We start from the raw sequence: 10,857 nt of genomic DNA, 5'->3' as shown, positions 1-10,857 counted from the left end.
GGTACCCAGTTAGTAAAGATTATCAGTTTTTACAATTCAGGCAGAGAAATATAAGTATTTTGACTTACCTTCAACAGTAACAGAGGTATGTACAATTGGTCACACCATCTTAGTTATACCCTATGGAAGCTAACATATATTGTTTAAGAGAAGGATGAGATATCAGAATCCAGCTGGGGTTAGAGTAAACCAAAATGGTGGCTAGATTGTTAACATTAGCTAACATTTTCGAAAGATATTGCAAACATGGTAATAGTTCTCCTTGTGAGACACCTCAATGGTGCGCTCTAGAATAGTACATTTAGATATGAAATACTAGAATGTCCAGAAAAAAATTAAGAAAATTGGTACTGGAATCCTAGAAGGGATAAATATTTACCTTAGTATGACTTCCGTCCCCAGTAAAAAAACTAGAGAATGTTAGGCAACCCGAAGAGCCAATGGATAGAGCGAGGGGAGCTAAAAGCGAAAGAATGTTTTGTTAAAGTTTTCAGAATAAAGTGATAGAAAGAAATATTAGTAGGAGAATAAGAAGAGAATAAATGAAATATTATGAGTAAGATGTGATAAATGAGTGATAACGTTAAATCAAAATATGGCACGATGACAGAGTCTATAGTCAAGTGAAAGAAAAGACAAGAGGTGATAGGCCTTGAGACAACAATAGAGTATAGGCCAAAGGTCATATCCACATTACGAGAAATGAGTTGGTGACTCAAACATGATTACTTGAAGGCTAAGTTAGACCCTTGGAGTAATAGAAATCAGTATGGGCTAGTGAACAAGATAAATTGAATATTAATTAGGGATCGAAATATTTGATATTAGTCGGCATCGTGAGAATTTCAGAGATAGCATTCCGGTAATAATAGAAGGGACAACAAAAGTATAACCTCTAAAGTTCATTCAGGAAGACGTTTTCCTAGAGCAAGCATTGTGAGCAAAGTTAAGCTTAAAGGATTAAGTGTGCTAGTTACACTAGGTGTCACCCTTGTGCATAAGGAATTCAGTTATTCATGGTACAAAAGGGTTACCGCAAGGCGAGTAAGATGTTAGTGAAGATGTGGAAAGATGTAAAAGATGATGAGGTAACTATGGAATAGAAAAGGAAGAATGTCGGAAAAGACGAAAGAAATGAGGTTGCATTTATTCAGATCCTACAGATATATCGCGACTCAAGAACATTATGCAAGCACGACGCCGGTGAGAGGGAGTAAGAATTCCCGGCCAGGATGTTATTGATAAATAATTGGGAAAGGACTCTTAATACTTCAGGAGCCAGTGCAAAAGGTAAATTAAGACAAAGGACATATCCCAAGAGAGATTACGCTGAATATAGATATGAGAATGGACCAATGAGTAGATAGTTATTGATTCAGGAAGAGCCTAGTTATGTTTAGACAAGAGGATACAGAAAAATCAACAGATCATGCAAGATAAACGTAGTGAACCCCAACATACTGAATTCAGCCTCGCAGATATGATATTATAATCCTTGAGAAATATTCAGATAGGATTTGGGGTAGTTAAACGTACTGTATAAGTGTTACAAAAATAAAAGAGAATGCCACTGGGAAAGACAGTCAAAATAATTCAGTTCAAAAGCAACCCTACGAGCACAAGAGTGCAAAAGTAAGTAACTAAGGATAATTATGGGTGAGTAAGAACATCAAAAAAATCCTTTGGGTATACGATGTAATAAGCTCGTAGTTTTACAAGAATCATAGGGTCTCCCATGAGTACTACAACGAAAGACTAGCTAAGGAAATAAGGAAGAAGACTTCAACCTAAGAATAGTGATCTAAAGAGGAAATGATCCTATTACAATAATCTTACTACAACATTGTATGAACCCCATAAAAAGTGGCATCTATCGTGGCTAATGAACGGGAAGTAAAAATCAAAAGTGATATTTGAGATCATATGAGCTACAGGAAATTCCAGTATTCATGGGCACTAGCATAATCCAAGCATTCATGCAGCAAGTGGCAAAACGACCAGGAAAAGTAATTGCTTATGTTTAAAGACAACTGAGAAGGCATGAAAGGCAATCTATGGTGCTAGCAAGTTAAAGGAAGGTTGAGAATAGTATAAATAGATATGTGTAGGTTTCAAGCTAAAGTATGGTAGAGTGACAAGGGTTTAGGTAGATAGGAGTAAGAATAAGAAAAGGTGAGTGAGAAGGTGACAAGAATAGGTAAGGCTTCGGAATTAAGCCCATCAAAACAAGAGAGCTGATGGTTTCTATAAGTAATTGAAAGCTCAGTATAGCCTGAATGAACTTGGATGAATCTAATAATATGTGCATTTAGAAGAGATGGAATGCTTCCCTGGTAGTAGAATAAAGGTGTAATTGTGATAGATAAGAGGATGACGCTTATGCCTTTGATTGAGTAATGATTTAAAGAAAAGGTATTTCATGAATTGCACGGGATTAGAATAACCCCATAAGATGAATCACATTGGGATGCTATGAAATATGGTTATTGAAGCATAGTATTGTCCCTAGGTGGATCAAGCAAATAACTTCAAATGTTCCTTGATGAGGCGTGAGCCCTAGTGACAATGTATAACGTAAGAGGTTTCAACAGTGGTAGATTATGGATCAACATTAAGGTGAATAAACAATGGATAGATAAAAGTTATAAAGTATAAGATGACCATCATTCTTAAGATGAACAGTAATGAAGAAGAACTAAAAGACTTAGATTTCTACATATAGGATAAGCAGCCAGAGAGTAACATGGAGTTGGTTAGCAGACCTCGGTAATAATAAACTGAAGTAAGTGTTATGGTATAATATAACCTACCTAGATGTAGTAAAACCATAAGCATAGATAACCGAGGCTATGAAACAAGCTATAGCAATAGGCGTAAGTTCGACAAAGTACCAAGCGAAGAACTTCATTACAATTATTGATTCCTAGAAGGACAGCTTGTAATAGTTCTGTATATGTTCACAAAGTGAGGCCTAGAGATTGGCTAAAAGCTAGAGGAAAAAAGGTGAGAAGAGTCGCATAGGCGCACTTACAAGGTCAGAGTCATACAGTCTACATGATAGAAGGTATCAACAATTACGTGATTGGAAGGATTCCGACCACAAGTCGTGGTGTAAGAAAGAGGCCTAAATGGGGGAAATGCCCTGGCCTTTGAATTTATTCACAGAACAATTGTCTAGATGGAAAGGACAATATTAAACTATTTGTAAGAGCTATAGGTTATGAGACTGATAAGCGCATCAATCAACATTCGAGGACGAATGTTCCAAAGGGGAGAATGGTGTTACAACCCATGTTTTTGTACGTAAGAGTACGTCGTAAGTCAACTGATGTAAGATCATAAATGAGATCGTCTTTGAAATTAAATAAAGTAAGTTAATCATGTTACCTCGGAGGTTAAAAATCCTTAAGATCATAAATACAAGTACCAAGAGGGCTGGAAAGCTTAGAAGCTAAACGAAAAATAAGTTTCGTCGAAAGTCGATAAGTTTGGAATGTTATAACATACACTTTGGGGTGAGACTAGGGTTCTTAACATGATAAGGATGCTATGTTAGGAGTTATTTTAATTAGTCGTCTGTTACGTTTTGAAGTCAAGCGAGTTGGGGAACAAAAGCTGGCAAAGGACATCACTTATTACATTCATAAATGTGCTGAAACTTAGGTCAAATGTAGCTGCGATTTTCTCCCAATATACTTTGAAGTAAGGGATGGTACAGCTACCAAATTGAAGATATATGAGTTTAGTTTCTGACACATTAAACCGTTTGTCGACACAAGATCCGAGTAGAGAGATATTTTTGTTTTCACGAGACTGCGCAGGCAGCCCCTATGGAACCCACTTGGTCGGTGGTCGATCTTCACCTATTTTTATCTCGTTTTTGGAATGATATTTGTTAATTTTTCGACCTACTTCAATCCTTACAATCCAAACCCTCCCAAGCACTTCCCCCTAAGGCTCCAAACAATTTCCAAAAAAATACACCATAATCCAACATCAAAGTTAGCCAAAGGTGAAGAATAACCCCTCTATGGTATTATGATGTGAATAAGGATGATGGTGAGTTAAGTTAAGCTTAGGTTTCAAATTGTATCTATTTCCTAAGGTATTTTTAACATTCTTTTGATTGTGTTTAAGGTTAATTACATATTTGTTGTGGTGTTGGAGTGAAAGATTACAAGATAGTACTTGAAAGGGAAGAGATGTTGTTATCTTTTGTTGGGTTGTTTAAAGGCTATTTATAGATGTTGTTATGGCTGGAAATTGGAGAAAATAACTTTATTATAATATGTTTTCTGTTTTATTCATGTCTAAATATTTATCAAGTTAATTGATGAAAGAAACATATGGAACTTGAGATTGGAAATGAAGATTAGCTTAAGTCACTTTTATGGTGTTGTATTGCCATTGAGGGATGTTTTAAGCTAAATAAAACTTGGATATCGATTTGAAGCTACTGTAGGAGTTACCTATATTGTGTCCTTGCATGTGCTTAAGGTTATCTTGATGTATATTAAGTTAAATGGATGGACTAGACATGAATTAGAGAATAAAGTTGCTAATTAAGGATAGTTGGAGTTGTGGTTTGTTTTCTTTGTTATAAATATATGGTATAAGGCTGGAATCATTGATAAATGACTTCTTTATAATGTTAATGATACTTTTAGTTAAAGGAAGAAGTCTGTAAGGGGTGATATGGGGTATACAGGTTCCAATCAGAGCTTGTCGCTCGTTGTGAGGTTGTTGTGACTTGTTGTTGTTATATGGTGTGTTGTTATTGATCTTTATATGTTGTCGGATTGCTCTGGATGTTGTAGTTAGTATATGGTATTTGAATAGGCACTTTTTATAGGGGATATGTTATCGAATTTACGTCAACGAGCTACTATCTTAAGTTACAGACTTAGCCTTTTTAGAACCAATTTTGATACCCTTCTGCTATGGTAGATTGAGTTGAGTTGTTTGAAGAGTTGCTTGGAAGGTATTAAAGACTCGAAAGGGTTTAGGTATGTTAAGATTATCCTTTCTTTCCTTTTGTCATGATCCATATGATACAAACGCGAAACTTTCACAAATGACTCTATTATTAGAAGTACTAGGGGTGTCTATGTTCTTAATTCCCCATGTGTCCTATTATTATATCATTTGTTCATGGGTCTCAAAAAATACTTAAGTTGATAAAGTTTATTTCATGATATTAACCAAAGTCATATTGATCTTATGACATTCCGAGAGATCTTATTGACTTACTTCATTATGCGTTGCATTCATTTATACATGTACATTGACCCATGACCAGATGGCATTATATACGTGTATATTATATGTATATGGGGAATGGGGAAAGGTTATGGCGTTATATACGCACCACCACCTGATCGGCTAGTATACGTTGATGATTTCGCCCATAGAGGGCCGAGATGATATGATGGGATGCCCTCAGAGGGTTGATGATGTTATGTACACATATACCTATGCATGATATTACATTTATATGCATATGCATGATATTATAAATTTTTCATGATTAACAGAGCTATTCAAACTTACATGTTCAGTTCTTTACTCCATGTTTCTTTCATAGCTTTTATATACTGCATTTCATGCCTTACATTTTCAGTACATTATTCGTACTGGCATTCTTTTTTTTTTTGGGATGCTGAGTTTCATGCCCACAGATCCTGATAGATAGGATAACAGTCTTCCTAGTAGGCTATCAGCTTAGCGGAAGGTGTTGGCGCACTCCACTTGCTCCGGAGTTGCCTATTTGGTCAGTATATTTTGGATATGTAATGATTGGTATGTCAGGGGCCCTGTCGCGACCTTTGTGACGTTTATGTACTCTTAAAGGCTTATAGACAGAGGTCATGTATAGGGATACTTGTATTTGAGCTGCTTTCTCCTTATATTCCATTATTATGTGATTATTGTTGTTGTTGGCTTTCGAAAGTGAGCAAGGGATTTTTCCAACCTCATCACTACTTTCGGCTTGAGGTTAGGCTTGCTACTAATAGAGTACATGGGATCGGTTGTACTCATATTACACTCTGTACTTCATGTGCAGATCCAGGTATTGCTAATAATGGCGGTTGCTAGTGAGCTATATATTAATTTTCTTGGATATTTCGAGGTGCACTGCGATATCTTTCCCAGGTCTTGGAGTCCCCTCCTTTATCTTAATTTTTTATTGTTTAGTCTTTTAGATAGTAATGTATTTGTTAAAACTTTGTATTTAGAACTCTATAGATCTCATGCACTCGATGACACTAGATTTTGGGTGGTTTCAGTTGTATTGTTATTATGAATGCAGTTATTTATGCTATTCCACTATTTTAGACTATTTCTTCTTGTTGTTATTGAAGTTTAATTTTGCATATTTGTTGTTGTCTTGCCTAGCAAGCAATGATAGGCACCAACATGGTTCTAGTAGGATTTTAGGTCGTAAGAAGTTGGTATTGGAGCATAAGGTCGCATAGGTCTCACGAGTCATGAGCAAGTTTAGTAGAATCTTATAGATCGGTAGAGAGACGTCCGCAATTATCTTCGAGAGGCTATAGTAGTGTTAGGAAAACTTCTCTTTCTTGCATTCATTATCGTGAGAGTTTGTTATCATTATGTTTCAATCTTTGCTCTTTTATTCTCCATAGATGGTAAGGACGCGTTCTTCTGGTACAGCTGAGTCTGTGCCAGCACCCTAGGCTAGGGCCGTGACAGGCTAGGGATGAGGCAGAGGAAAGGGTGGAGCACGTACTACAGTTGGGGGCCCTACTCGAGCAGCCATTGCGGAGCCCCCATTAGCTCCCGTTGAGAAGAAAATTCCTGACCATGTTGAGCCAGTGGGACCAACTCAGGTTCCCTTAAGTATGAGATGACGTTTAAAGAGTAGTCCTATCATGCTACTGTTTTGATTCCCTCTGAGGATAAGAGTAAGGATATTCATTGATGGTCTCTACCACAGTATTCGTCGTGCTATGGCTAAAGAGGCAGAGACTGAGACTTCATTTCACTAGGCTATAGAGATAGCGTGCCGTATTGAGCGCATCCACAGTGAGGATAGAGAGATGATGCAGGGTAGTGATAAGAGGTCCCGACATTCAAGTAACTTATTGATGCCTCATCTGGAGGCCGAGGTCAATTTGTAAAGGCCATTCTAGTAGGCTGGTTTATCATACACCACCACCCAATCGAGGAGCTTCTGTGTAGTCTTCATTCAATTCACTTCCAGTGCAGAGTTCTCATCGAGCTTCAGCAATTCAGGGTTCATTTGTACCAAGTTCTTTTGGTGGATATTCTATTTCACAATTCCTTTTAGGACCCCCAATCATTTCTTGTTAGAGGTTGCTATGAGTTTGGAGACTTGGGGCACGTCAAGAAATATTGCCCTTATTTCACAGAGGTTCAGTGTCACGACCCAAACAGCAGGGCCGCCATGGGAATCCGGTGCCTTACTCAACCGAGTACCAACGTAACATATCTTTCTTATCGTATCATCATGGGTATGTGATCCAGAAGGGTCGTCATGAGATAACCAGAATAAAACATAAGTGAATACTCGACACAGGATGACCCACATGGTATACAAACTCATACATGTGACATACGAGCCTACACGACCGAAATGATTATTTATACACTCAAAACATAGGCCGACAAGGCCATAAAATCATCCATATACATGACATATGTCTACAAGCCTCTAAGTTTACATAAATGTCATAAAGGCCAGGACAAGGCCCCGCCATACCAATCTATACATGTCTAATGTCAAGACCCAATTTCTCCTATAGGTCGTGATGGCGCCCAACGTCACTTCTAGGCAAGTCAACGGTGAATTAGCCATATATTCATTCTTTTTAACAATTTCGAAATAGTTGATTTTTTATTTATTAATTAAGTAAGAGGTGAAAATATAATAAAACAAAGCGTAAACAAATATAAGAACAAGTGTGGTGAAATAAATACTCAAAAGTCATCAAATGTCTACTAGCATATTTTCAAGACCTGGTGTCACAAGTGTATGATATACTAGTAGAATATACAAAAACTACTGTTTGAAATAGAGTAGATAGAAACTATATGCAAAAGAGAGACTCCGGGTGTTGTAGAACGGACTCGAAAAGCAGCTCACCACTAAGCCTCAGAGTATCGGGGGTGTGCGCTGGGATGACTGCCAAATGCACCTACCTCAGATCCTGCACGATTAGTGCAGAAGTGTAGCGTGAGTACATAAACAACATGTACCTAGTAAGTATCCAATCTAACCTCGAAAAAGTAGTGACGAGGGGACGATATCGACACTTACTCTGGGCTAATAATAAAATGTAGAAATTCTAAACAGGTATGGAACATGGAAATAACAATAATAACATAATAATAAGCTGTGAATAAATGATTCCTCAATTGATAATAAAATTCCAAAATTTCCATCTAACACATACTAGTTCCAAATCATTTTTGGTCATTTAATAAATTATACTTCTCAAGCAATAACATAATATCAAGTGTAATCAGTTTCCGAGTATTATTACGCACGATTTATGCCGAGGTCGTACGGCCCGCTCAAAAAGTATATTGTGTGCACTGCTGAGGGTCGAACGGCACAAACCACAGATACATATATTATACTGCCGAGGAGAATGTCCCCCTCCCATGAGAGTAGAGAAGTTTACCTTGCTCATGGAAGTACTTGCGATGCGAGAGGACATGGATTTCTCAGAGTTATTTTATATTCCTCTATTCTTCCAAAAATGAGAAATCTAAATTAGAAAATTTCAACTTTACAATCCCTAGTCTCAGCTCTATTTAAGACAATTAATATGCATAATAAACATAACAGTACCATCAAGGCATGATGTGGATCTAAGACTACCCCAACATCTCATAGAATATAGCTACGCACGGACTTTCGTCACCTAGTGCATACGTAGCTCCCCACTCAAGGGATAGCCTTAATATACCTTATCACAATCTGTCCAATAACCACTTTGAGCTCGTCGCGTCTCATCTTAATCTACAACAACGATAATAATACTATCATTACGTTACGGAAGGTTCAACTATCTCACAACGAACGAATATTTTATAATAAAACAGGCAGCATCTCCCCTATAATCTTTACTTCCCCCAATTCGACATAACACCAACAACAATAAGAACACAACAATAAAAATATGTATAGATCATTTTTCAACCTTATCTCCAACAGAATATACCACAAAATAGCCCACAAACCCTAATCACTTCATACACAAAGCGACAATCATAGTAGTGTCAAACAACCTAAAAATGAAATGACGAACGACCAACACACCGTTCAGCCATTATGTGGTGTTTCTCCACACCCTTTCTCCTCCAAAACTCCATAAAACATCAGCAAAACAGACAACCCAAAAACAACACGAAAAATCCAATAAAACAGTCCACTACAAGTTGAATAACTCGAACTTACGACTTCCGATCACCATCCCGTGATATCTTACAATTATTGAACAAATTTATCTACTCTTACATCAGAAAAAAATGGATGAAAGAGGGCAGTATACTTACCATATTTGGTGATATATCAGCTCTTATCTTGGTTCTTCAACTCTTAAGTTTTCCTCCAACTAGAACTTGAAAAGAAGAGAAAATCATTTCGGGTTTTGTGTTGTATTTTTGGGAGAAGTTTGTTGCGGTGTATCTCTGATTTTTTTGATACATATTGAGTGTAACATCTGAAGTAAATCATCTTTTAAAAGGGCTCTTTGGCCGACATAAACTAGCCCCTTTTTGGACATTTTTCATCCTTTTATTTAAGCAAGAGGTGGCACACCTACTTGTCACCTATTCAGTCTGCACTATCTGGAAAAAATGCAAATTTCTATCTACTCTGATGTCGTATCAATGAACGGTTTAATGAGTTAAAATAGACTCGTAGATCTTCAATTTGGTAGGTGTATCATCTCGTAATTCAAAGTATGTTGGGAGAAAATCTCAACTATATTTGATCTAATTTTCAGCAAACTTATGAATGTAACTTGTGATGACTTTTGCCAACTTTTGTTTCGCAACTCGCTTGACTACAAAACATAATGCACGACTATTATACGACTAAAATAACTCATAAAATAACCTTATTATCATGTTAAGCACCCTAGTCTCACCCTAAAAGTACATGTTATAACATTCCCAACTTCTCGACTTTCGACGAAACTTATTTTCTTCAATTCGTTTAGCTTCTAGACCTTCCAAACCTCTTAGTACTCGTTGTTCATGATATTAAATATTTGTAACCTCCAAGGTAACATGATTAACTTAATTTATGTAGTTTCAAAGATGATCATATTTCTGAGCTTACATCAACTAACTTATAACGTACTCTTACGTACAAAAGCACGGGGTGTAATATTCAGGGTAGCAAAGAGGTCAAACTATGATTCCTAAGCCGTTTGCTACACCAACTGCTCAGCCAGCCCGGGGTGGTTGTCCTAGAGGGGGAACTTAGCTTATTAGAGGTCAGGCTAGACGTTATGCATTTCTAGGGAGGACTGAGGTCGTCATTACTGATGCAGTTATTATAGGTATTGTTTCTGTGTGCCACAAATATCCTTCAGTATTGTTTGATCCTGGCTCTACTTGTTTATATGTGTCATCATACTTTGCTTCTTGTCTAGGTATGGCACGTGATTCTTTTGATGCCCCTGCCTATATATCTATAGCAGTTGGGGATTCCATTATTGTTGGATCGAGTCTATCGGTCATGCATCGTTGCTATATATGGTTTTGAGACGATAGGAGACTTTCTATTATTAGATATGGTGGACTTTAATGTGATCTTGAGTATGGATTGGTTATCTACATACTATGTTGTTCTTGATT

The sequence above is a fragment of the Nicotiana tabacum genome, chromosome 1, assembly GCF_000715075.1.
Source record: "Nicotiana tabacum cultivar K326 chromosome 1, ASM71507v2, whole genome shotgun sequence".
NCBI classification, from domain to species: Eukaryota; Viridiplantae; Streptophyta; class Magnoliopsida; order Solanales; family Solanaceae; genus Nicotiana; species Nicotiana tabacum.
The sequence above is the reverse complement of the archived record's forward strand: the minus strand, read 5'-3'. Positions refer to the sequence as shown.